Here is a 26,256-nt window from a genome sequence, read left to right as displayed (position 1 = left end):
AGTGTCCTATCTGCAGGCAGCATGTTATAGAGCAGGAGGATCAGATCGGATTGTACACAGTGTCCTATCTGCAGGCAGCATATTATAGAGCATAAGGAGCTGAGCAGATTCATAAATCACTAGATCTACGGACTCTACCGAACTTTAAAAAATGAAAGGTGGTTTCCAGAGGTTTGGTGCTGAGGATTTCTGGAACCCCCACGCTAGATAACCAACAATAGACATTGCATACAACATAGTAAGACATATATTTTTCATGGTTTCTTTGCGTGGTCTCCCAACCCAACGGTTGATTTACAGTTAAATTATTCTTCATCCTTTCTGTCCATTGAAACAAAATGATGTTAAATGTTTCCATTGCTGGAATGTTCTCTCTGCCTCTTTGTATAAAATATATCTCTTTCCCCCATGTCTGGAATTATCAGTCCGGTGTCGGAGTGCACTTCTACACGCGAGGAACATCTCCTTCTTTGTGAAGAATAAAAACAGGACTTTGTAGCCTGATATTGAATATCTGAATCCTGTTTCTATAGTTACACTTCACAGTAAACGGAATTATGCCGCGCATCCTTGGAGCTGCAGAAGGGGAGGTGGACGCCTAAGCGACAAAGAAAGAAGAGCTTCTAAGGAGACAAAAGCCGAAACGCGTCTGCTATGGAGAGTCAGAAATGTGGCCGCACTGACATGATCAATTGTAACATTTCCAGATCAAGCACTTGTGCTGGGCGGCTGCGGCATGAAGCAGGAGTTACCGTAGAGCAGAGAAGACAGAGGGGATCGCTATCCCGAGGAAGTGCCAAAAGTTCAATTCCTTAATAATGTGTGATTATTTAAACTACCTTTAAACTACATCTACCACCAGGATGAAGGGTTGTAAACCAAGCACACTGACTTAATGGTGTGTGCATTGCTCTTCTTTAAGCTTCTTATGCCCTGGTTTTAAAGAAAAAAAAAGTATTTGAAATTATGCAAATGAGCCTAAGGGGCTCCAGGATTCATTAACACCTATGGAGACTGGAGGCACACAGACTAATTTGCATGACTTATTTGTGAAAACCAGGGCATAAAAGGCTAAGTGTAGAGCAGATCCTGCCAGAGGGGACACACACCAGTATATTAGTGTGCTTGGTTTACAATCCTTTATCCTGGTGCTAGATGTCCTTTAAGGCTGTGTTCACACCTTGCACTTCTAAAGAGGTTGATGGTATTTTTAAGAATTGCATGTGTTCAATCAAGTCTCAAAACTATGGGTTTCCATTCAACATCTCCAAATGTTTCATGCATGTTGTAATGCCATAGAGGCGTGACTAAAGCCACCTTCGTATTCTGTCCGTCAAATTCGGAAAAGATACAATGGTTGCTTTTGCTGGATAGAAGACCACCTGGACTCCCAGCATCATAGACATACCTCATAGGCATAATTAGGAAAGTCTGAGCCCCACAGAAAAATTGTGGTTCAGTCTTCCTCCTCTTGGTTTACCAGGAATCTTGGGCAATGGTGACCCCCTAATAAAGTCTACCCTGCTCTGCCTCCTGGTGGTCTCCCAGACTCCACAGCTTTGCCATATCACAATGGGATGTTCTATGGCCCAATAATTGCATATCCCTTGACTCCTGGCACTCGAAGTACCGAAGACCAAGAGACCACTACAACACCGAAATTGAGAGCTTGTTCCCTGTTCAGTGACCAGCTTCCAATAAAATTTCTGAGATCTGATCTCTAAAGATCTGGTCCAAGAAAGATATTGTCATCCAAAGGACCTCGGCAAGGTTAGATTAAGTGATTATTGGAATCGTTGCTTTTAAGTAATGCCTTGAGTTTCTAAAGTGGCCGGTAGGAGTTTTAAGAAATGCATGTGTTTGATAAAGTCATGAAACCAAAGGTTTCCATTCGACATTTCCAAAGGTTTCCATGTACAAATGGGATAAAGATGCAATGAGTGATCGCAGACTAAAGCCATCTTCATAGCATAATGGCGGAAAAATTCAGAAGATACAATGGCTGTTTTTGCTGGACTGAAAACCACCTGGACTCCCTCATAGACATACCTCTTAGACCCATAACGAAACTGAGTCTTCTTCCACTTGAAGGGGTTTACCAGGAACAGCGGTGACCAAAAAACATGTACCTGCTCTACCTTTTGGTCCAAGCATTGTGTTGGTTTTAAAGACTCCTACAGCTTGACTGTGTCATGATGGACCATACCATGGTCCCTTGTGGCCATTTAATACCCACACCATGTCCCTAGACCCTTAGCACTTCCACCTAACAAGTACCGTAGACCAAAAGACCACCACAGAGCTGGTTCTCTATCTAGTGGTTGGGTCAGGTAATCAGCTTAGCTTCCATTAATATGAATGTGAACTGATTTCGATTGATCTGGTCTAACAAAGATAATGGGGGTCATTTACTAAGGGCACGATTAGCGTTTTCCCAACGTGTTACCCGAATATTTCCGATTTGCGCCGATTTTCCCTGTATTGCCCCGGGATTTTGGCGCATGCGATCGGATTGTGGCGCATCGGCGCCGGCATGCGCGAGACAGAAATCGGGGGCGTGGCCGAACAAAAATCCGACGTATTCGGAAAAAACCGCCGCATTTAAAAACGGAAAATGTGTCGCGGAGCTTGCACTTACCTTCACTCATCCGGCCTCGGTGTATTGCAGTGCGTTCCGATGCTCTTCAGCGCAGCAACGCCACCTGGTGGACGGCGGAGGAACTACCTTAGTGAATCCCGGCCGGACCCAAATCCACCGCAGAGAAGGCGCCGCTGGATCGCGAATGGGCCGGGTAAGTAAATCTGCCCCAATGTCATCCTAAGGTGCTCCACAAGGTTTAAGAGATTATGGTTTATTTTTGGGATTTATCATACTCTTTTTGAGGGTCTATTATTCCTTTTGTGCTTTAACAAACCTAGGAAAATATGGCCTACTGTATATCTAACTGGTAAGGAAGATATACCACTTGGACACTATATGGAGAAGGTACCATGTAAGTATCCCTTCATGTCTTGGTAGTGGTTTTTGGAGAAAAGTCTGGGACCCTGGATCCGGATGATAAGTGGGAGATGCTTCTATCTATGAAGGTCTAAGTTGGGAATACCCCTTTATTTGCCTCCTGACCTCGTCAGACATTTTGATGGTGGGCTATGGGGCTTGTAGAGTCTTAGGAGGACGTATCTCATCAACCTTCTCAACTCAAAAGATCCACCATAAATAATGGACCTGTGATGTCTTGGTTTTTGCAACAACAAGGACCAATCAAGGAGCAATTTCTAGTAGTTGAGCTAATCCTCATCCTCTATGCGTTGAGCTTGTATTGTATAGATACAGATCTTGTGTTTTGCCTTGATTTACACAAGTCTGAACAATCGTCTAATAATCTTTACCATGGCTGCGCCTCCTTTCTGCTTTCCAACACATATCTCATCTCTAAGAGGTGAAAAATGATCCCAATCATCTCGCCTCTGAAAATATAATTTGCCTGGCAATTAATGTCCCCGCTCCCAGCTCCGGACACTAGTGTTATTGGGGAGGGCGGAGAGCCGCTGGAAGATCTTGTAATGAACCCATCTTTTCTTAATGCGAGGCTTTATTTCAAAATAATTTATGGTGTCTTGGCTATGGAATATGCAAAAAAAAAAGTTATAATGTCTTACTGAAACTGTGTATGCTTGGAGAAATCTACAGATCCTTACACCTAGATGTGCATGATGAATAATACCTCACTTAAGGCTTGTGCCGCCAAGTCAGCTTTATCCTGAATGATGTTACCATGACCAGCGTCGAAAAAAAATCCATACCTGCCCCTTTGTTTGAAATCTTAGAACTCATAAATAATACTATATTGGGCCCCAGGGGGCTTTTCTTGTATTCCTAGATTTTCAAGAGTCTTAAAGGGGTTGTCCCATCAATGCAACCTTTTCCCCAGTTAAGTCTGACCACTGGGATCACTGGGAGAAAAAGGAAATGGAGGAAAATATGGAGTGCTGTTGCGTTTGCGCCATTGCCACTTCCTATGGCAATGGGTGAAACATGGTCCTGGTCGTGACATAGAAGTAGATTGTATCAGTAACTTATGACTTATCCTATGGTTAGGGTATAGGAAGTGTTAGACGGAGTATGAAGGTTCTACCGGAGGTGATGATTTTGAGGGATCTTCATCCAAAAATCCTGATAAATGATATATCCTATGATCTACTAACCCATAATATTTGTAAATCATCCCATAAGCCAAAATCCATCTAGTGGTGTTGACGGGACTGGGGGTCTACTCCACCCTCCCCTCGTTTTTGTACTTTTTGGATTGACTATCGTCCCTTTGGGGTAAATTTATCATAAGCCGGAGCTTATTCGCTAGTGTATGATGAAGTCCTTGCCAGTTTGGTACCACCCAATACATCGGAAGGATCCAGCTTCTTGATGGATTGGGCAGGTGGCTGCTCTGGTGGACAACTCTACCCCTGGTCCTGTCTGGAGTACAATTGAGCTATAGGCTACGAACTTTCAGGCCTGAGGAATGCCACATGCTGGCCCAACCTGTGCCCCTCCATGCCCACTTGCCTTGGAGATGTAAATGGGGAGGCGTACAAATTCTGATGTCCCCCCTTAGTAACAAGTGATTGCCCCTGTCACCTCAAAAGGGTTTTGTCTTCTACTGGGGCCCATAATGCGTCACAGCCTGGGCCCACCAAAGGAATCATTGGTTCTGTGGTGGGCCAATCCGAACTTGGGTTTAGGTCCCAAAGGTGGGAAACCACCACTAATACTTATTTTTCCATCAATGCGAGTCGCGATAAGTCTATACACAATCGGGGTAGGCGGTGAAAGTTCTGGCACTTTTGATAGTTTTGTTAAGAAAAAATACTTTGTATACTCTTTGTTTTGTATCGTTCTACAGATTTCTACCTTCTCTTTGGGTAAGTAAAACTTCTTTATGTAATCTCAGTAGGGGTAAACCAAGATAAAATAACCCAGGTGTTTGCAGTTGGCATGTAGATCAGACGGTGGGTGATTAAGGCATAAACTTGGTTAAGTAGGTCAGCTCTCTTTCAGGCTAACATTAGTGAGCTACAAAGACAGTGCCTGACTAATTTTATACGCTTCCCGTTTTCCCTCATTCCGAAGTGACTGCGATGTTTAAAGGAAAAGTGCCATCAAATAGATTGTAGATCAGCAATTAACCTGGTTCTAATAAATTCCTTTATTTCGTTTTTTTAAACTTTTTTTCAAAGCCTGAGTGATGTTCATTTTGACTCCTCTGCTACACCGGTTTCTAAATATAGATGTGTATTACTTTAGGTTTGTGCACTCTCTTAAATTATGGCAAAATATATCTGATTTGATTTTAAAGGGAATCTTCTATATCACCCCTTTGAGGTGACCGCCACATCCGAGAGGTTAACTGCCCATGACACTGTGGAGCTCATTTACTAAGGGTCCAAATCGCGTATTTCCACCGGGTTTCACGAATATTTCCGATTTGCGCCGAATTGCCCGCGATTGGATTGTGGTGCATCGGCGCACGATCTTAGTGAATCGCGGCAGCTCAGAATCCTCGTTGGACATTCCGGATCGGCTGCGTGAACGGGACGGGTAAGTAAATGTGCCCCTTTAGGTCCACTGTGCTCCTTGTTTGATATCCTGCCACAGGTCACTCACTCCAAGCAGTAATCCAATCCAGCTTCAGAATTATTTACTCATCTTAAAATTGTGACAATCGTTTTGCTGTCTGGAATTTTTTTATTACTGTGGGTTTTCTATGACAGAATTCAAAGGTATTATGTACAAGTGGTGAAACTGACACTGATCGGGTTGGAAGACAAACTTCCAGAAAAAAAGTTTGTGGTAATTTTAAATTTCTTTAGATAACCTCTCCTGTTTTTATAGGGAACCTGTCGTCAAGAAAGTCATTTTTCATTGATGGCAGGTTCCAGTTAGCTATTTTTTGTTCATTATAAAAAATTCAGAGTAATTTTTTTGTTTTATAATCTTAAATTTTACCTTAGCTGGCTCCCTGCCAGCAGCTTCTAGTAAGTCCCAGGGGATGGAGGAGGGGGCAGATAAAAATTCAGGAACCGGTGCTGAATCAATTTTTCCTCCCATACCAGTGAGTTGCGTACCGCTCACTACCTACCAACCGTGCATAGTACACGACACATGCGCAATGAGCAGTGAAGACTTCATTATAGAAAGCGAGAGCTCTCCAAGAAAGCACAAGGAATGCTCGTGGTGGTGATCTGCATAAGCGGAGGGGGGAAGGAACAAGGGGAAAGGGTGGGAGGAAGAATTAATGTGGCAACTGTTCCTGAAGTTTGAATCCCCCCCACCCCACCCCCTGGGACTTACTAGAAGCTACTGGCATGGAGCCATGTAAGGTAAAATATAAGATTATAAAACAACTAAATTATTCTGGATTTTGAGAAAAGAATTATTAGTTTTACTCTTTCCATGCATTGTGCAGTTCTACAATAGGTGTAGGACAAGAGGCATTTCCATTGACGGACATGTGCATTTTGTTGCAACTACAATGTTAATTTACTGATCTTATTGAGAAGACTTGAAGTTCTAATCACTTCTCCCTGAACACAGCTGCTTCACCTTCTCGGATCTAAAGTCGATTAACTTATAGAATTTGTAGTCTGTGAAGATGAGATCACAATGCTGAAAGAACCCAGGTACAACCTGACTATCAAGGCCAAATGCTAAAACGTACACTACCTTTCTAGCCTGGAACATATGAGACAAACCAGGATTTCTATGTAACCCCAATATGGCTCCTACTAGTAGGGTATTAAACAAAAATTAAAATATTGTTAAAGGGGCTGTTGTACGATTACTGTTTACCTTTTTAACTTTCATGTCTTACAGTTTTACCAACAGCGATCAGTTTGGGATTTGGCGGCTTTTATTATGGCCACTGGTTTTGTTGCATTCTACAATGTAATTCAATTGTCTTCAATGGAACAGAGTTACAATACCGAATGCAATAAATGGAGCTGCTTCAGAAACATCTTTTATGCCTTTTATACACACTTTCACTCCTTGCAACATTGGGGTACATTTACTTATCCGTCTGGAGGACTTCACCGAAAGTGTATTGTCCGATGAGAATGCATTGTGCCGCGATTCACTTCACATGAATGTAGGGGGGACGTATATACAGCGTACATACGTCCCCCATACATCGCAATGGCCTCATGGTGCCGTACGGGAGCGGTACGGTGCAGCACACGTGCGGCATAGTACCTTTCCATAGCCCATAGAAAGATAGGACGTAGAAAGAGTACGGCGCCGGGCTCTATGTTAGGCTATGGAGAGGGGCAGGGGTGAGCGGCGCTCTCCCCCTTCTCCTCTCCCTGGCACCGCAGTGTGCCCGCCATGCTAAGGTACGGCGGGCAACAGCAGTGTGAATGTAGCCTAAGATCGTGCGCCCGATATCCTGCATGTGTCGCTTCCCCGCTCAGGTCCGACAGAGTTCACCTTCTTCTTCCTGGTGCATGTAAGTGCTTGATCTTGCGACACAATTTAAAAGTTAAATCCCGCGCTCAGTACGGATCAGTCGGATCGTCCGACAGCACCGCCCCCCGATTTCTGTTGCATGTTGGTTATGTTCCTCATCCAATTCCCTTCCTTGGTTGATGGACAAGTGTCTTTTTTTCAACCGTATAAACTATGATACTATGAGTGAAGGAGTCCCCAAACATAGGCGTGTTATTCATGGTCAAGAAAGTACCAAGAGTAATCTCTTCTGTGCCAACTAGAGTACAGGAATTTGTGATGGGATAAGTCCCGGTCCATCGGAAACAACTAGGTTTCAGAATTTTGCTTGTACCACATTTTCTTTGCCAAACTTTGGCAACTTCAACTTGGCCTGAGACGCGAGGGTTGTCCTTTTTAATCAAAAACTTAAAGTATTACTTGCACAATGATAGAAAACATCAAAAAGATGTTGTTTTTATAAGAATTTCTACAGTTTTTATGTTTTGGGTCCAGACGTTGGATGACATTTAAGGAATGAACCTTTCGACGCTCTTCATTGTCTCATGAATCAAATCAGCCCAGCGGAGATCCTGAATGTTTACATAGAACCTCTTTATCTCTATGGGTGCATGTTTCTCCCCATTTCCACCCAGAAAGTGTTTGTCAGCTTCATACACTTGGAAAAAAAAAATGATGAAACTGCTTAATTTCCACAGGAATCGGCAGACTAAGAATGGAGGCTTTGAGCTCTTCCTTTTCATCATCGCTCTGTATTTTATTACTTTTCCGCTTTGTTGTCACCTTTCCTTCGGAGCCTTTGTGAATGTTTGCTTGTCATTGTTACTGTCTTGCTTTCATAGATACGGAGCTGCTCTTACATTTTGTGTAACTTTTTGATATTCGGAAAATGAATACAAAATAGGCCGCCTGTCGAAGAAAGGTTATTGAAAGGAATGGCAGACGATAAACAAGAAAAATGGGTCCTAAATGCATCTCCTTCTGAACGTTAATATTTGAGTTCGCACATTAATGAAATGCCCCCAGCAGTGAGTTCCACCATTAAAAATACCCTCCAGCAGTTCTCCCCCCTAATGAAATGCCCCCAGCAGTGCTCCTCCCTAATAAAAATGCCCCCAGCAGTGCTCCTCCCTAATAAAAATGCCCCCAGCAGTGCTCCCCCTAATGAAATGCCCCCAGCAGTGCTCCCCCATTAAAGAAATGCCCCCATAAAATAATAAAGTCAACACTTACCTCCGGCGCTCCTCTTCACCCTGCGGTCCCGGCTTCTTCTGTTCTCAGTGTCCCGGCACTGCAGACAGAGGCACGTCTATGCTCAGTGCCACCACGCACCCGCTATGACACGGCGTGTCGCCGGCTGATGACTTCATAGCAGATGCCCGTGGCCCGGGTGTTCCATGGCCAGTCTTGGGCCACGGCTCGGTGGTTAAAGCGAGGAAACAATTTCTACATGAACCGCTTGTTAACTTGTTAAAGACTGCCAATTATCTCCATTATTTGCATGACTATCCTACAAGTGATGTCACATTATCATCCAGCTCTTCCCTTGGCTATTATCATAAGCTCCACTTCACCATGAGATAGGAAGGGTGTTCAGCCCAATAAGTCACCGTCCCATCGCTATAGGCTGCATCTCATAAAACACGGCATCGCACCGCCGCCGTCTGCCGCGGACGCTCTGCTTGTCATAACATTCAGGGCTTTGCTGGTTTTTCTGCGTATAATTTTTAATGACTAAACTTGAGTAATGCTGCAGGGGTACAAATCAGATTTATTCGCTTGAAAACATTTTGGGAAAATGTGACGTCTTTGCTAAAGTATAAATGATCTAAAAATAGATTTAAAAAAACATCTAGGGTCAAAACTATTTGAGAGTGGCGTGAAATTTTTTGTAGAGTTCAATCACTGTTCCGGAAGATATGTTTAGTGAAGTGCCGCTGTGTGGCTTATTAGATAATGGGGCACATTTACTTATCCGTCCTGCACCCTCCCCGAAAGTGCATTGTCCGACCGGAATGCACATCTGCCGCGATTGACTAAGATCATGCGCCCGATATCCTGCATGTGTCGCTTCCCCGCTCAGGTCCCTGGAGTTCACCTTCTTCTTCCTGGTGCATGTAAGTGCTTAATCTTGCAACAGAAATTGAAAGTTAAATCCCGCGCTCGGTCCGAATCAGTCGGCACGTCCCCGATTTCTGTCGCATGAAAGCCAGCGCAGCAGCACCACAATCCGATCACGTGTGACACAATCCCCAGTTAAATACCTGTCACAGTGGCACAACTCCCGAAAATTCCAAAAATCCGACGAAAGTGCGATCCGCAGACCCTTAGTAAATAAGACCCAAAATTTTTGATAAATTGCATAATTGATATCATTTTGAATAAAATACAAGTTATAGTGAGTTGCGTAAGTATAACCCCTATAAAGTCTTCCTAATTTTTACGCCTCATGCATACGGTCGTGAGCAGAAATGGGCCGCAAACATGCAAAAGGGTCTGTCCTGTTTCAGCCGCTGCTCACCCCCTCTTAAAATCGACCTCTATGGGGGCCGTGACCTGGCTCTCAATTGTTTGCGCATTAAGCCTTAAATTCTGGACTGTGGACATTCCGGAACTGGGATTGCGCAGGACCAGGTAAGTAAATGTGCCCCTTTGTGTTGCCCTATTATGTAACATATCCATAAAATCCATTTTAGTTTGTGGCTGTAACATTTAAAAATAAGAGAAACTTTAGAAAGTATGAATATTTATGTATTTTTCATAAATTTGATCATGTGAGCGCTCAAAGACACAATCCTCACAGTAGCGTCTGCAAGGGAGCCGAAAACAGCTAGGTGCATTCATGTGGAAATTTGTCATTCCTAGGCTGGTGCATCGATTTTTCTATTTTTGCCTTTCTACAGGTTCTTCCTTTAAGGAAGTTGACTTAGGTGTCTGTAGGGACACGGCATGGCCGCTCTAAGCATACCAGAAGAGGCGGAAAAAAGAAACAGCCCTTACCCAGTAGTGTAATAATAAAAGAAAATAGATAATGCTTACTGTCTATAGTCCGAGGCAACACAATAGTGCAGGAGGTATTCTTCCAAGTATAGATCTGAAATTCAGCCTTCGATTTCCTAAGTATATTAGAACAGAACATTGAGTTTTCATTCCATACATGTTTTTTAGACTAGTTTAGAATTTTTTGATTGTTACAATTACCAAACTCTTAAGTCTCAGGGGGAGTCGAGAGAACAGGGGGACTGTAATTTCTCCTGATTAAAGGGGTTATCCAGACAGTCTCTATTCAGGTTCCAAAACTTCTTCTGCTGATTGGCTGAAGTGCCCACTTTTTGGCCAAAGGTCATAAGAACTAAGGCCCTAAATAGAAACCCCAGACAAAGAGAGAATTCAGTATACATATATTTTGCAGCTGTAAACACAAAATAGGTAGGTTGGACTAGTCTTTTATTGGTAGAGACATGGGGGGTCATTTACTAAGGGCCCGATTCGTGTTTTCCCAACGTGTTACCCAAATATTTCTGATTTGCGCCGATTTCCCCTGAATTGCCCTGGGATTTTGGCGCACGCGATCGGATTGTGGTGCATCGGTGCCGGCATGCATGCGACGGACATCGGGGGGCGCGGCCGAATGAAAACCCGACGGATTCGGAAAAACCGCCGCATTTTAAAAAAAATATGTGTTGCTAAAATTGCACTTACCTTCACTCAGCCCGGCTCGGTGTATTCCAGTGCGTTCCAGGGAACTTCAGCTGAGCAGCGCCACCTGGTGGACGGCGGAGGAACTACCTTAATAAATCCCGGCCGGACCCGAATCCAGTGCAGAGAACGTGCCGCTGGATCGCGAATGGGCCGGGTAAGTAAATCTGCCCCATGGTGTCTGGGACCTCCATTGATCCTGAAAAGTGAATGGGTTCGGCACCAACATCTTGAACATAATGGTGGCCAGAAGAGCCATCCTCTGCTATACTACCCATGCTGAACCTTCATTTCTAGGGTGGGGGTCCTAGAAAGTTCAAAGGGTACAACCTCCAAGTCTCTAGGACCGGTCACACTGGCTTGACCCCCAACAATCAGAAAAAGATAGCATGTTCTAATAAAAACCTAACTTTTTAGGAAACGGGAATACGTAGAGGCATAACTTGAAGGCCCTGGACCTCAGTGCAGAAGCTTTAACAGGACCATAATAGGTACAGAAGCAACTGGGTTCCTTCAGGCTCCAGGGCCCATAAGTCTGATAGATACGTGTTCAACATGTTATGTTGATAAGATGACATAATTTTGCAGTGAACACTTTTTACCACCACCATCAACCTCAACTCTTTACTTCCTTTCCTAGATACCACTCCACTGATTCTGATATAATTAATCATTATAATAATAAGAATTATATATTTATATAGCGCACACAGATTACACAGCGATACACAGAGCTTACTAAATTGGTCCCTGTCCCTAATGGGGCTCACAATTCAATCAACCTACCAGTATGTTTGGGAGTGTGGGGGGAAACCGGAGGACCCGGAGGAAACCCACAGAAACACGGAGAGAACATACAAATTCCGCAGATGTTGATCTAGATGGGACTTAAACCCAGGTCCCCAGCGCAGCATATATACACTCACCGGCCACTTTATTAGGTACACCTGTCCAACTGCTCGTTAACACTTAATTTCTAATCAGCCAATCACATGGCGGCAACTGCATTTAGGCATGTAGACATGGTCAAGACAATCTCCTGCAGTTCAAACCGAGCATCAGTATGGAGAAGAAAGGTGATTTGAGGCCTTTGAACGTGGCATGGTTGTTGGTGCCAGAAGGGTTGGTCTGAGTATTTCAGAAACTGCTGATCTACTGGGATTTTCACGCACAACCATCTCTAGGGTTTACAGAGAATGGTCCGAAAAAGAAAAAACATCCAGTGAGCGGCAGTTCTGTGGGTGGAAATGCCTTGTTGATGCCAGAGGTCAGAGGAGAATGGGCAGACTGGTTCTAGCTGATAGAAAGGCAACAGTGACTCAAATCACCACCCGTTACAACCAAGGTAGGCAGAAGAGCATCTCTGAACGCACAGTACGTCGAACTTTGAGGCAGATGGGCTACAGCAGCAGAAGACCACATCGGGTGCCACTCCTTTCAGCTAAGAACAGGAAACTGAGGCTACAATTTGCACAAGCTCATCGAAATTGGACAGTAGAAGATTGGAAAAACGTTGCCTGGTCTGATGAGTCTCGATTTCTGCTGCGACATTCGGATGGTAGGGTCAGAATTTGGCGTCAACAACATGAAAGCATGGATCCATCCTGCCTTGTATCAGCGGGTCAGGCTGGTGGTGGTGGTGTCATGGTGTGGGGAATATTTTCTTGGCACTCTTTGGGCCCCTTGGTACAACGCCACAGCCTACCTGAGTATTGTTGCTGACCATGTCCATCCCTTTATGAGCACAATGTACCCTGTAACATCTGATGGCTACTTTCAGCAGGATAATGCGCCATGTCATAAAGCTGGAATCATCTCAGACTGGTTTCTTGAACATGACAATGAGGTCACTGGACTCAAATGGCCTCCACAGTCACCAGATCTCAATCCAATAGAGCATCTTTGGGATGTGGTGGAACGGGAGATTCGCATCATGGATGTGCAGCCGACAAATCTGCAGCAACTGTGTGATGCCATCATGTCAATAAGGACCAAAATCTCTGAGGAGCTTCCAGCACCTTGTTGTATCTATGCCACGAAGAATTGAGGCAGTTCTGGCAGTTACTAGCATGGTGTACCTAATAAAGTGGCCGGTGAGTGTAATTGGACCATTCTCTTTAGCCACCACTATTCTTGTTGTTTGTCTCACGTCAGATAGGTGGAGCCAGACCAGGAACACCCACCTGACAATAGAACACATAATTAGCATAATGTTTTCTGGAACTACCCTGGAAATATGCTAATTATGTTCTCTCTTCTATTGTCAGTTGAGTGGTCTTGGTATGGGGCAGAAAGCAAGCTACCGCCCATTTTACAGCAGAAAGCTAAAAATATTGACATTTATTTGCTCAGGAATGGTACGGAGCTACAGAAAAATGCAAAATGCTCCAGAATCAGAGGAAGATGCAAAGAGTTGTAGTTAAAGAGAACCTGTCATGGCGATTTGGGACACTAACCAACCCACAGGTCAGTAGTTACTTTAAAAAACCCAAACATAAATCTCGGCACCTGAGCGTTGCGGCAAGTGAAGCCGGCGTAGTACAGCAACGTGAGAGGAGGCGACAAGATCTTCAGATTCCTCATTGGACTCATAACTAGGGGAATATAAATGTTTGTTTTTGGAATTTGAGGCCGCAGAAAGCTCTCACGTGGACCTGTAGTTAGTTTAGGATCCCGAGTCGACCTGACAGGTTCTCTTTAAGCGCCAAAGAGCAAGAGCAATGCATAAAATAACAGGGAAGCTGATTGCCTTCCTAATCTGACACATGTATTGTGCAGATCTTGTAATTAACCTAGAAGTTTCATCCTCGGCTATGATTTTATACATTACTTATGTTCTGTGTTCTAAAGCCTCTAAACACAATTATTTTAATCAACGTCCTCCGAAGACGGAGCGCGGCATGACAGATGAAGTGCAAGAAGTCATAAAGTAATTATAAAGATGGGACACATCTAATTGCAATTATTTTCTATGAAAACCAAATATATAAAATTCAAATCCACTAGAAAGGTAGAAGGAGGACGGGAGAGGTGTTTACATACTTAGAAATGAGACATGGAGAGGAGAAGAACATTAGATGGGGTGTGGGACCTACGGAGCGTCTGGGTTATGTTCTGGCAGGTGAGGTGCTCTGCATCATAATCATGTATTTCTCTGGAACATTTGTAACCCAAATTCTGATATATTGGGGCACATTTACTAAGGGTTCGAATTGCGCTTTTCCGCCGGGTTTTCCGAATTTTACCGTTTTGCGCCGAATTGCCCCGCGATCAGATTGTGTCGCATCAGCGCCGGCTTGCATGCGATGAAAAACAGGTGCCGTGGCCGCCGGAAAACCCGACGGATTCGGAAAAATCGCGCTATTTAAAAAAAAGTGTCGCTTGACACACACTTACATGCACCAGGAATAGAATAGTGAACTCCGGCGGACCTCAGCGCAGCAGCGACACCTGGTGGACATCGGGCGCACGACCTTAGTGAAACCCGACAGACCCGAATCCTCGTCGGAGAATGCGCCGCTGGATCGCGACAGGACCGGGTAAGTAAATCTGCCCCATTTGTCTTATTTATCTATACACAAACAAGCATTTTGGTGCAGCATAGAGACGGCCATCGGATCCATTGCACCAAGTCTTGCCCAGCTCTTCCTATTCATCCTTGATTGACAGTACCCAGCTCTCTTTCTATGTAAGATTATGGAGACAAATTAGCATACATGGATCCCCATGGTGGGGGTTGGAAGAAGGAACAAATACTTATCCTGCTCAGGTTCCTGGTTCCACCATTGCTCCAGTACTTTAGTTTTTCAGGCTCCAGCCCATAAGTTTCAGGAAAGGGTGGGGGCAGGATCCACGCCAATGAATGAGGGACCGGCTTCAACCAGGGGGCGTCACTTCCGTTTGTCAAGGGAACTTCACCTTAAGTGTTGTGCCCTGTTCCCAGGAGGCCACTTATTAGATGAAGTGGGGATCATGACCCTCCTCTTGAACCCTTGGTGGGGCTATTGCCTGAAATGCAAGGGACGGAGCTGAAGGGAGGTAAGTGTGTGTTTGTTTTTTGCTTTCGCCCACTCCAGCTTCCCAGGGCATATTCAAGGAAGGGAACAGGAGAGCAGGACACTGGACCTCCTGAATGGATCTGCACTCCCCTCCAACCACTGAAATGGAAATGGTTATGACAGAAGGGGCGAGCAGATAGATAACTTTATGACCGACTCCATCTACTAAAATTTGTCCAGACATGCAATGTTACAGAAAGTTCTGCTGAGTCCTGCTGAAAGGCCTGCGTCCTTAAAGGTAAGTACAAATGCATAATATTAGGGTATTATTCTTATCCTGTTTGATATAACTGGTCAACCCCTTTAACAGGATTTGTAACTACATGACAAGTGCCATTGCCCTTTAAACAACTCATTGACAAGAGTGCCCAAAGTCAGACCCCCACCAATTTAATACTGATGGCCAATGCTAAGAATAGTCCATCAATAAACCGATTGCAGATACCTCTGATAGCATTTAATACACATAACCTTAAAAAAACGAACATATTATGGCTAATTAGGTCCTAAAATGTGCACTAATTTCTCCACGGAGGCTGCCTGTAAGTCACAGACACGTCGCCTTCTTGCCCTAAGACAATGGAGGGGGCGTGTCTGTGACTTACAGGCAGCCTCCCTGCAGAAGTCGCCAATTTAGGAGAAACCCCATAGGAGGTGTATAAAACAAACAGAGGGCACTAGGTATGGGCACTAGGTATGGTTACCATTCATGCCTAATTTATAGCAAAATTTTTTCTTCGATGTAGAGCATCGATCAGTTCTATTCTTTGTATTATATGGGCGCACCATGTCCACAAAATATTTAGGTGTCTAAATTTTAGGCATTGTAATCTTAACTAAATGTCTGAGAAGGGCCAGTTAATCATAGTAGATGATAAATTTGGTGCATCTTCAGAGTGTCTAGACTTAGTTTATACCCCGTATTAGGTATTAGGTTGCTTAGGCTTTGTAACACAGCACAATAAATATTGCATACATTCTAAGTAGTACAAGAGTAAAACATACGGCACAGGCAGAGTTCCTCATCATACATTACACTCCAGACTACATTGACATTCTAATTAAGCTGCACATGTTAATCAATAATGGGGGTGGGGGTGAGTAGGAAAGTGGGGAGAGGGAGGAGACGTCATAGCCCTGAAGCTTTATTGAACATCAGGCACACAAGGGGAAGAGTGGAAGAAGAGGGGTATCATCTCTCTTCTTCAGCGATGTCTAGGTTGTCCATGATAGAGTAGTCTCTGAGCAGATGGACATCCAATTCATAACTTGGCAAGGCACAAAATATCCTTAACAAAATTTATACGGCACCAGGTTTTCCAATACTTTGGATCCCAATAATAAGTTTATAGAGCACCAAAAAATACTTCATACTGGCATCTATAGACCAACTCCGGTTACACCAAAGGTACGCCAAGGGTCTTTGGTTAACCTGCTAGAAGCCATGTTTTTCCAGACAGTCTTAGCAGGTATCCATGGAATAGGCTTTGATATGTTCTTCGCTTGGATGAAATTGTGAACAGCCTTGAAGACCCCCAGATGATGTTCCCTCACAAAATTTAGCAGGTCCTGGTAGTACGTAGGAAGACTCCGGTTGTAGATGTAATAGCTGTCTCGCTGTCCCAACCCGCCTCGTCCACAGAGGAAAAGAAAATATTATTCGCAAGTCCAGCCAAAAGGTCTTGCCAGGATTGAATTTAAAGGCTGTTTCTTCACGAACCATCTTGATGAAGTCTGCCTGGAAAAATAAGGGGTCAGTAGAAGCCAATCGCCATAGAGCATAGGTTCTGGCTTCTCATAGTTGACCTTGGTCCCTGAAGCTCCGTAGAAGTCCCCATAAGTCTGAAGTGCAGTTTATTGTGGGATTCTGTATGACAAGTGGGGTACTGGCCCACATTTAGCAATACTAGTTCAGTCTGTACTAGGCGCAGTTTGAGTGTGGAGTTTGCAGAGTTCGGGGGATTCATCAAAACTGGCACACAGTCTTCATGAATCTGGCGCCCCCTGTACTGCTCGGGAAGTGGGAACCATTATTTTGGTGCACTTTGTACATGCTGCAGAATTGTGGCGCACACTGGGGCACATTTACTTACCCGGTCCTGTCACAATCCCCGATCCGGACAGTCCGACTAGGATGAAGTGCGGTGCGATTCACCAAGATTGTGCACCCGAGATCCTGCATGTCCGCCGGAGTTCACCTTCTTCTTCCCAGTGTATGTGAGTGCATGTCTTGTGACACAATTTGACATGTTAAATCCTGCGCGTCGTCCGAATACGTCGGTTCGTCTGTCGGCCCTCCCCCCCGATTTGTGTCGCGTGAAAGCTGGTGCCGATGCGGCAAAATCTGATCACGTACGACACGATCCCCAAAAACGTTGGAAAACCCAACGGAAATGCGGCCGCGGGACCTTAGTAAATAAGCCCCAATGGACAGGATTAAGGTGCACGGTCCGACTAAGCAGTAACAGCCCCTTTTGGTGCACATTTTTTATGTCTTGTCAGACACAGAGCAACCGCGACACAAAAGAAATACAGGTGCAAGATCTAAAGACATTCTTTCTAGAGCAAGAGAAAACTGGCACAAACGCTTTAATAAATGTGGGCCACTGTATGTTACTCCAATAACCAAACTGTTCCAATCACAGTATTACCCTAATTTTAAGAGGCACCCCCCTCCGCCCCAGGAAAGTGCCAAAGCATTATGGCTTCTGGTTAGTGTTCTATAAAGTAATCCGGATTGACGACTGACTCCTGCGCCCCATCTTTTGGTTTGTTCCCTGATAACATTCCGGGATCTGGTTTCTGACCTTCTTCTGTGATGAGCCTGACAAGTCTTCATCCTAAACTTTTGCTGCACACCCTAACCTACAGCTTGATCCTAGATTTCCTAGTACTCCACCTGCCCTGACCTTGGCTTATTCCAGACCATCCTCTGTCCGATTCCTTGATGCTTCACCCTAGCATCTCTAGAGACTACTTCAAGAAGTGACCCTGTTGCAGAAACATCTAAACCAAAGTTTAGGGGTTGAACTTGACAGGGTCTATAAAAGGTCACCCTTAGTAGTAGCCCAAAGCCAAACCCACAATAGGTCTTCATACCTTACAGCGCCTGCATATACTGTCATGCAGTTGTTACTTGTTTCAAAACATTTTTAGATATCAATGTATCTAATTTTATTAATGCTCATGAACAATGTATGAAAACATTCTGTTATAATAAAAATCCATATACAGAGAGTATATACAAGATAGGTTCCATAGGTTTGTTCTTAAGTTGAATTTGTGTGTAAGTCGAAACAATTTTCTAATCGTAGATCCGGACAAAATTTTTTGTAGTTTCAAAATTTTTGGCTGTAATTGGACCAAGGATCATCAATAAAGGGGGCAGAGAGTTCTGTCTTTAACTAGGGGTCGTCTGTAAGTCAGGTGTCCTTAAGTAGTGGGCCGCTTATATATATAATATATAAGTTGTCATGTTTCCCATGGTAGCCTACATATTAGGGCTATATTTTACAGGCAAGTTTAGATGATTTACATGCATGAAGTAATATAGATTTCTTTACATTATCTTTTATATTAGGAATGTATTTGTTCTCCTGCCTTTGCTCTATGTGCACTTTTACATTCATTTATAACTTCTATCCATCTAGCGACATTTATACGCACTTGTTTACAACGTACATTTAGATTTATACGTCTAGCGCAGGATGTGTATGTATAGATATATATATAGAGATACTACTGTCTATTTCCGCCTCTGTCCTACATATAGTTGCACTATCAGCACATATGGATACACTGCCATTAATAAAGACATAAACATAATCAGGACATTGGGTAAATTAGTCCTCGGGATGACGTTTCTGAACCAGTTTTGAACCCTGGTGTATTTCTTTTTGCCTTTGTAGGCCACTGAATGTTGTACACAGCAGATTGTTCAACCATCTAATGTTATTTAGATGTTTGGGTCATTATAGATCATACATGTATTTTTGTTTGTGGTCAAATCATATTTGTTGTCACAAGGACAATCAAGGATGTGGTTCCCATCAGGCAGGAATGTGTGGTCATCAGGCTTCTTACCAACCTGCAATGTAACTCAGCCGGGGGAAACCTTGATTCATAGACTGCAAGCTCTTGTGTCACCCAATCATCCTCATAGACTGTAAGCTCTTGTGTCACCCCCTCATCCTCATAGACTGTAAGCTCTTGTGTCACCCCCTCATCCTCATAGACTGTAAGCTCTTGAGTCACCCCTCATCCTCATAGACTGTAAGCTCTTGTGTCACCCAATCATCCTCATAGACTGTAAGCTCTTGTGTCACCCCCTCATCCTCATAGACTGTAAGCTCTTGTGTCATCCCCTCATCCTCATAGACTGTAAGCTCTTGTGTCACCCCTCCTCCTCATAGACTGTAAGCTCTTGTGTCATCCCCTCATCCTCATAGACTGTAAGCTCTTGTGTCACCCCCCTCATCCTCATAGACTGTCGGCACTTGTGTCACCCCCTCATCCTCATAGACTGTAAGCTCTTGTGTCAACCATTCTCCTCATAGACTGTAAGCTCTTGTGTCACCCCCTCATCCTCATAGACTGTGAGCTCTTGTGTCACCCCCTCATCCTCATAGACTGTAAGCTCTTGTGTCACCCCCCTCATCCTCATAGACTGTAAGCTCTTGTGTCACCCCCTCATCCTCATAGACTGTAAGCTCTTGTGTCATCCCCTCATCCTCATAGACTGTAAGCTCTTGTGTCACCCCCTCATCCTCATAGACTGTAAGCTCTTGTGTCACCCCCTCATCCTCATAGACTGTAAGCTCTTGTGTCACCCCCTCATCCTCATAGACTGTAAGCCCTTGTGTCACCCCCTCATCCTCATAGACTGTAAGTTCTTGTGTTACCCCCTCATCCTCATAGACTGTCAGCACTTGTGTCACCCCCTCATCCTCATAGACTGTAAGCTCTAGTGTCACCCCCTCATCCTCATAGACTATAAGCTCTTGTGTCACCCCCTCATCCTCATAGACTGTAAGTTCTTGTGTTACCCCCTCATCCTCATAGACTGTAAGCTCTTGTGTCATCCCCTCCTCCTCATAGACTGTAAGCTCTTGTGTCACCCCCTCATCCTCATAGACTGTAAGCTCTTGTGTCACCCCCTCATCCTTATAGACTGTAAGCTCTTGTGTCATCCCCTCCTCCTCATAAACTGTAAGCTCCTGTGTTACCCCCTCATCCTCATAGACTGTAAGCTCTTGTGTCACCCCTCACCCTCATAGACTGTAAGCTCTTGTGTCACCCCCTCATCCTCATAGACTGTAAGCTCTTGTGTCACCTCCTCATCCTCATAGACTGTAAGCTCTTGTGTTACCCCTCTTCCTCATAGACTGTAAGCTCTTGTGTCACCTCCTCATCCTCATAGACTGTAAGCTCTTGTGTCACCCCCTCATCCTCATAGACTGTAAGCTCTTGTGTCACCCCCTCATCCTCATAGACTGTAAGCTCTTGTGTCACCTCCTCATCCTCATAGACTGTAAGCTCTTGTGTCACCCCCTCATCCTTATAGACTGTAAGCTCTTGTGTCACCTCCTCATCCTCATAGACTGTAAGCTCTTGTGTCACCCCTCATTCTCAAAGACTGTAAGCTCTTGTCACCTCCTCATCCTCATAGACTGTAAGCTCTTGTGTCACCCCCTCATCCTCATAGACTGTAAGCTCTTGTGTCATCCCCTCATCCTCATAGACTGTAAGCTCTTGTGTCACCTCCTCATCCTCATAGACTGTAAGCTCTTGTGTCACCCCCTCATCCTCATAGACTGTAAGCTCTTGTGTCATCCCCTCATCCTCATAGACTGTAAGCTCTTGTGTCACCCCTCATCCTCATAGACTGTAAGCTCTTGTGTCACCCCCTCATCCTCATAGACTGTAAGCTCTTGTGTCACCCCCTCATCCTCATTGACTGTAAGCTCTTGTGTCACCCCCTCATCCTCATAGACTGTAAGTTCTTGTGTTACCCCCTCATCCTCATAGACTGTAAGCTCTTGTGTCACCCCTCACCCTCATAGACTGTAAGCTCTTGTGACCCCCCCCCCTCATCCTCATAGACTGTAAGCTCTTGTGTCACCCCCTCACCCTCATAGATTGTAAGCTCCTGTGTCACCCACTCATCCCCATAGACTGTAAGCTCTTGTGTCACCTCTCATCCTCATAGACTGTAAGCTCTTGTGTCACCCCCTCATCCTCATAGACTGTAAGCTCTTGTGTCACCCCTTATCCTCATAGATTGTAAGCTCTTGTGTCATCCTCTCATCCTCCTAGACTGTAAGCTCTCGTGTCACCCCCTCATCCTCATAGACTGTAAGCTCTTGTGTCACCCCCTCATCCTCATAGACTGTAAGCTCTTGTGTCAACCATCCTCCTCATGGACTGTAAGCTCTTGTGTCACCCCCTCATCCTCATAGACTGTGAGCTCTTGTGTCACCCCCTCATCCTCATAGACTGTAAGCTCTTGTGTCACCCCCCTCATCCTCATAAACTGTAAGCTCTTGTGTCACCCCCTCATCCTCATAGACTGTAAGCTTGTGTCACCCCCTTATCCTCATAGACTTTAAGCTCTTGTGTCACCCCCTCATCCTCATAGACTGTAAGCTCTTGTGTCACCCCCTCATCCTCATTGACTGTAAGCTCTTGTGTCACCCCCTCATCCTCATAGACTGTAAGTTCTTGTGTTACCCCCTCATCCTCATAGACTGTAAGCTCTTGTGTCACCCCTCACCCTCATAGACTGTAAGCTCTTGTGTCACCCCCTCATCCTCATAGACTGTAAGCTCTTGTGTCACCTCCTCATCCTCATAGACTGTAAGCTCTTGTGTCATCCCCTCCTCCTCATAAACTGTAAGCTCTTGTGTTACCCCCTCATCCTCATAGACTGTAAGCTCTTGTGTCACCCCTCACCCTCATAGACTGTAAGCTCTTGTGTCACCCCCTCATCCTCATAGACTGTAAGCTCTTGTGTCACCTCCTCATCCTCATAGACTGTAAGCTCTTGTGTTACCCCTCTTCCTCATAGACTGTAAGCTCTTGTGTCACCCCCTCATCCTCATAGACTGTAAGCTCTTGTGTCACCCCCTTATTCTCTTAGACTGTAAGCTCTTGTGTCTCCTCTCATCCTCATAGACTGTAAGCTCTTGTGTCACCCCTCATCCTCATAGACTGTAAGCTCTTGTGTCCCCCCCTCACCCTCATAGACTGTAAGCTCTTGTGTCACCCCTCATCCTCATAGACTGTAAGCTCTTGTGTCACCCCCTCATCCTCATAGACTGTAAGCTCTTGTGTCATCCCCTGATCCTCATAGACTGTAAGCTCTTGTGTCCCCCCCTCATCCTCATAGACTGTAAGCTCTTGTGTCATCCCCTCATCCTCATAGACTGTAAGCTCTTGTGTCATCCCCTCATCCTCATAGACTGTAAGCTCTTGTGTGTCCCCCTCATCCTCATAGACTGTAAGCTCTTGTGTCACCCCCTCATCCTCATAGACTGTAAGCTCTTGTGTCACCCCCTCATCCTCATAGACTGTAAGCAATTGTGTCCCCCCCTCATCCTCATAGACTGTAAGCTCTTAAGTCACCCCTCATCCTCATAGACTGTAAGCTCTTGTGTCCCCCCTCATCCTCATAGACTGTAAGCTCTTGTGTCACCCCCTCATCCTCATAGACTGTAAGCTCTTAAGTCACCCCTCATCCTCATAGACTGTAAGCTCTTGTGTCACCCCTCATCCTTATAGACTGTAAGCTCTTGTGTCACCCCCTCATCCTCATAGACTGTAAGCTCTTGTGTCACCCCCTCATCCTCATAGACTGTAAGCTCTTGTGTCATTCCTCATCCTCATAGACTGTAAGCTCTTGTGCCTCCCCCTCATTCTCATAAACTGTAAGCTCTTGTGTCACCCTCTCATCCTCATAGACTGTAAGCTCTTGTGTCCCCCCTCATCCTCATAGACTGTAAGCTCTTGTGTCACCCCCTCATCCTCAAAGACTGTAAGCTCTCGTGTCACCCCCTCATCCTCATAGACTGTAAGCTCTTGTGTCCCCCTCGTCCTCATAGACTGTAAGCTCTTGTGTCACCCCCTCATCCTCATAGACTGTAAGCTCTTGTGTCACCCCCTCATCCTCATAGACTTTAAGCTCTTGTGTCACCCCCTCATCCTCATAGACTGTAAGCTCTTGTGTCACCCCCTCATCCTCATAGACTGTAAGCTCTTGTGTCACCTCCTCATCCTCATAGACTGTAAGCTCTTGTGTCACCCCCTCATCCTCATAGACTGTAATCTCTTGTGTCACCCCCTCATCCTCATAGACTGTAAGCTCTCGTGTCACCCCCTCATCCTCATAGACTGTAAGCTCTTGTGCCCCCCCTCATCCTCATAGACTGTAAGCTCTTTTGTCAACTCCTCATCCTCATAGACTGTAAGCTCTTGTGTCACCCCCTCATCCTCATAGACTGTAAGCTCTTGTGTCACCCCTCATCCTCCTAGACTGTAAGCTCTTGTGTCACCCCCTCATCCTCCTAGACTGTAAGCTCTTGTGACCCCCCCCCTCATCCTCATAGACTGTAAGCTCTTGTGTCACCCCCTCACCCTCATAGATTGTAAGCTCCTGTGTCACCCACTCATCCCCATAGACTGTAAGCTCTTGTGTCACCTCTCATCCTCATAGACTGTAAGCTCTTGTGTCACCCCCTCATCCTCATAGACTGTAAGCTCTTGTGTCACCCCTTATCCTCATAGATTGTAAGCTCTTGTGTCATCCTCTCATCCTCCTAGACTGTAAGCTCTCGTGTCACCCCCTCATCCTCATAGACTGTAAGCTCTTGTGTCACCCCCTCATCCTCATAGACTGTAAGCTCTTGTGTCACCCCCTCATCCTCATAGACTGTAAGCTCTTGTGTCACCCATCCTCCTCATAGACTGTAAGCTCTTGTGTCACCCCTCATCCTCATAGACTGTAAGCTCTTGTGTCACCCTCCTCATCCTCATAGACTGTCAGCACTTGTGTCACCCCCTCATCCTCATAGACTGTGAGCTCTTGTGTCACCCCCTCATCCTCATAGACTGTAAGCTCTTGTGTCACCCCCCTCATCCTCATAAACTGTAAGCTCTTGTGTCACCCCCTCATCCTCATAGACTGTAAGCGTGTGTCACCCCCTCATCCTCATAGACTTTAAGCTCTTGTGTCACCCCCTCATCCTCATAGACTGTAAGCTCTTGTGTAACCCCCTCATCCTCATAGACTGTAAGTTCTTGTGTTACCCCCTCATCCTCATAGACTGTAAGCTCTTGTGTCACCCCTCACCCTCATAGACTGTAAGCTCTTGTGTCACCCCCTCATCCTCATAGACTGTAAGCTCTTGTGTCACCTCCTCATCCTCATAGACTGTAAGCTCTTGTGTCATTCCCTCCTCCTCATAAACTGTAAGCTCTTGTGTTACCCCCTCATCCTCATAGACTGTAAGCTCTTGTGTCACCCCTCACCCTCATAGACTGTAAGCTCTTGTGTCACCCCCTCATCCTCATAGACTGTAAGCTCTTGTGTCACCTCCTCATCCTCATAGACTGTAAGCTCTTGTGTTACCCCTCTTCCTCATAGACTGTAAGCTCTTGTGTCACCCCCTCATCCTCATAGACTGTAAGCTCTTGTGTCACCTCCTTATTCTCTTAGACTGTAAGCTCTTGTGTCTCCTCTCATCCTCATAGACTGTAAGCTCTTGTGTCACCCCTCATCCTCATAGACTGTAAGCTCTTGTGTCCCCCCCTCACCCTCATAGACTGTAAGCTCTTGTGTCACCCCTCATCCTCATAGACTGTAAGCTCTTGTGTCACCCCCTCATCCTCATAGACTGTAAGCTCTTGTGTCATCCCCTGATCCTCATAGACTGTAAGCTCTTGTGCCCCCCCCCTCATCCTCATAGACTGTAAACTCTTGTGTCATCCCCTCATCCTCATAGACTGTAAGCTCTTGTGTCATCCCCTCATCCTCATAGACTGTAAGCTCTTGTGTGTCCCCCTCATCCTCATAGACTGTAAGCTCTTGTGTCACCCCCTCATCCTCATAGACTGTAAGCTCTTGTGTCACCCCCTCATCCTCATAGACTGTAAGCTCTTGTGTCACCCCCTCATCCTCATAGACTGTAAGCTCGTGTCACCCCCTCATCCTCATAGACTGTAAGCTCTTGTGTCACCCCCTCATCCTCATAGACTGTAAGCAATTGTGTGTCTCCCTCATCCTCATAGACTGTAAGCTCTTGTGTCACCTCCTGATCCTCTAGACTGTAAGCTCTTAAGTCACCCCTCATCCTCATAGACTGTAAGCTCTTGTGTCCCCCCTCATCCTCATAGACTGTAAGCTTTTGTGTCACCCCCTCATCCTCATAGACTGTAAGCTCTTAAGTCACCCCTCATCCTCATAGACTGTAAGCTCTTGTGTCACCCCTCATCCTCATAGACTGTAAGCTCTTGTGTCACCCCCTCATCCTTATAGACTGTAAGCTCTTGTGTCATTCCTCATCCTCATAGACTGTAAGCTCTTGTGCCTCCCCCTCATCCTCATAAACTGTAAGCTCTTGTCTCACCCTCTCATCCTCATAGACTGTAAGCTCTTGTGTCCCCCCTCATCCTCATAGACTGTAAGCTCTTGTGTCACCCCCTCATCCTCAAAGACTGTAAGCACTCGTGTCACCCCCTCATCCTCATAGACTGTAAGCTCTTGTGTCCCCCTCGTCCTCATAGACTGTAAGCTCTTGTGTCACCCCCTCATCCTCATAGACTGTAAGCTCTTGTGTCACCCCCTCATCCTCATAGACTGTAAGCTCTTGTGTCACCCCCTCATCCTCATAGACTGTAAGCTCTTGTGTCACCCCCTCATCCTCATAGACTGTAAGCTCTTGTGTCACCCCCTCATCCTCATAGACTGTAAGCTCTTGTGTCACCCCCTCATCCTCATAGACT

The 26,256-nt window shown here is 45.3% G+C and overlaps 1 long non-coding RNA gene across 3 annotated transcripts in view; it reads right to left on the bottom strand.

Moving 5' to 3' along the window:
- Positions 1-10,539: 10,539 nt before the first annotated feature.
- Positions 10,540-26,256, bottom strand: part of LOC140064982 (uncharacterized) — a 36,956-nt gene continuing 21,239 nt past the window's right edge. For 2 of the 3 annotated variants that reach the window (XR_011847839.1, XR_011847840.1), the window contains one exon: positions 15,891-16,996. This is a non-coding gene — a long non-coding RNA (uncharacterized lncRNA). Of the gene's footprint in view, positions 10,618-15,890; positions 16,997-26,256 lie in introns of those variants that run through there. The other variant, XR_011847841.1, reaches the window with a different exon arrangement.

This window comes from Engystomops pustulosus, chromosome 6 (genome assembly GCF_040894005.1).
Source record: "Engystomops pustulosus chromosome 6, aEngPut4.maternal, whole genome shotgun sequence".
In the NCBI taxonomy this organism is placed as follows: Eukaryota; Metazoa; Chordata; class Amphibia; order Anura; family Leptodactylidae; genus Engystomops; species Engystomops pustulosus.
The sequence above is the reverse complement of the archived record's forward strand: the minus strand, read 5'-3'. Positions and strand labels throughout refer to the sequence as shown.